This window comes from Dermacentor variabilis, chromosome 6, assembly GCF_050947875.1.
Source record: "Dermacentor variabilis isolate Ectoservices chromosome 6, ASM5094787v1, whole genome shotgun sequence".
Lineage (NCBI taxonomy): Eukaryota > Metazoa > Arthropoda > Arachnida > Ixodida > Ixodidae > Dermacentor > Dermacentor variabilis.
Genome location: NC_134573.1, coordinates 98,184,570 through 98,187,189, shown reverse-complemented (window position 1 = coordinate 98,187,189; position 2,620 = coordinate 98,184,570).

Here is a 2,620-nt window from a genome sequence, read left to right as displayed (position 1 = left end):
GGCAAAGGAAAGACAGGGGGTTAACCAGAGACTATCTTCGGTTGACTGTCCTGTGCTGGGGAAGGGGTAAGGGGATGCGACAGGTGAGAGAGAGAACGATTTAAAAAAGAAAAAAAATACTACACACACACACGCACGTACACACACACTGTTTCTGTGGGCACTGTCACACAGCCCTCAAAGGCGTTCCTAGTGTTATGCAGTGCCACCGTACAATTCTGCGTCACACAGTGAAGTCACAATCTGTCAGAAAGTCCAGTGTCATTTAAATACCGCAGCAGAGCCTTCATAGCCAATCGCGCGGATGTTCGCGTAGGCCAGTATCCAAGTATCTTGTTTTCTGTCATTGGGAGCTTGTCCAGTTTGTCTAGGGTGTCTGAGAGGACTGCTCTTTGCGGTTTGAAACGAGAGCGCTGAGAAAGAAGGTGCGCGATTGTTTCATTGCACCCGCGGAAGTCACAAAGTGGGCTGTTGGACATTCCGATAAGAAAGGAGTAGGCATTTGAAAATGCTACCCCAAGCCATAGACGAACTAGAAGGGTGCAGTCGCGTTGCGGAAGCTTGGGCGGAATACGGAGCTGTAATTAGGGTCCAGGGTATTAGGTGTGAACTTGGGAAATCGTATGAATTCCACTGAGCTAATGTCAGTTCTTGTGCAAGTACGGCAAGTTTTTTTCGCTGCGTCGGTTCTAGTGAGAGGAATGGCAACGCAGTTGACGCCGTTATTCGCAGATCATAAAGAAACGTGACTTCCGTAATAAAGAAGCGTGACTTCCGTAATACGGTGTGTCGATACATTGCTTGAATACTAATCGCATTACGAAGAGTCATCGTGAGATGGGTTTTGTCCTAATTGATGTTAAAAGCACCCTCGAGAGCGGCCAAATGCTTGTTGAGTCATCGGCCCGTCTGTCCTATGTATGCTCCCCCTCAATACAAATGCTCGGAACACATGAGCCCTGTTGCAGACCTAACAAATTGTTTGACATCCTTCCCCCCACCGCCACTACATGAATTAGTTGCGTCATTTTCAGCATTTCAGTGTGCCGCACTGCAATGTGGTTGAAAACACAACGCCAATGCCATAGAAAGCAGACAGCGCATTGGGAGCACACAAGAATGTATGCGCATGTTCGATGACTGCTGCCTTTTAGAATGCAGATTGCAGCTCACAAGGTCATGCTGCCCCATCCTTATCCAAGTTTACAATTTTTTGGAAGCGAACACACCATTACCTTCTCAATATCCTGTTGGCTTAAATTTACCAGCTGACCAGTAAAAATGTTAGTCAATGCTTGAACCCATCATCACATTTTCAAACACCCTGAGAACATCTACGGACTTGGCCTGTGCGTTTTTGCAGAAACATCAAGGAATCATCGACGTAGCGGTACACTGCGAGAGCCAAATCACTTAGGTAGCACTAAGCTGAGTCAGAAATATGCTGTTCAAAATTGGCACTACTTTGCACCTTATACACATCCAAGACTTCTGCACTTTGTAGTGAAGCACATAAACTTGCATGTAAGACAGATCTCCATCACCTGCCACCGTTGCGAGGGGCTCGAGTTGTGTTACTGGCAGTGCCCTGGCTCCTCAACACCAGGCATCAAACCCCTACTGCAGTCATGGAGCTCCGAAGCTGCGATCTACCTATTGCGATCACAAACGACACAAGCGTTCAACAGCCTGCGGTGTTACTGGCTATCATTTGTTTTAGTGCGATGCAGCAGCAAGATTCCGTTCTCTTCAGTGGCACCATCAATCAGGACGTCGAAAACACGCTACTGTCTTTCGAATGGGTGAGCCGAAAGAAGAATAGGGAGGAGAGCATAAGACTTAAGAACACCGTATTCTACCTGGGTGATGTTGCGAAGCTGCGAAACCGAACGCCATGCCGATTGGAAGCTTCGAGCATAGTAGTGTCTTCGCGTACGAGAACAGCCGGCCGCTGAGAAAGCTACGAGCCATGCAAAGGTAAGCAATAAAAAGCCAACACCGTGGACCCTTCAGGCAAAAGTAAAATCGGAATAAGAAGTAACCAATTCATAAGCGACGACAAACACTTCGCACTTTTGTATAAACAGGCTACATGCTCATAATTTTCTTATGTAATATATTTAGCACACTACAAAAGCACAATAAAGCAGGTTTTCTAGTTAATAGACGACGCCTTTCAGTAGCTCCGATTGTGCTGTTCCAGACATTCCAATCACACACTTGAACCGGGAAATAAAGGAGGAGATCCTTCACTCCCGAAGATGCTAAGTGCTACTGGAGCAAGCTGGAAACATATTACCGAAATCCACTCTCTCAGACTAAACAACGAAAGGATAACCAGTAGAACATACGAAGTAACCCAAGTAGAAATAAAGAATGTTCATTGAAGAGGGGGCACATACCGGGTGGCACATACCCATTGACCCTAGTCGGCGTCAAAGAGGCTCCTTGAAGTGCGCACGTCCCCAGTGGCGTTAAACTAGTTCACGGAAAAGAGGCACATGCGCATGAGACCGATATGCAGTGACCCAAGTTCGTGCGACAGTTATTAATGCGTGAGCATTTAAGGCTATTGCCGTAGGAACTTTGTCTGTGTGTCTGTGACGCGAACCACAATGTA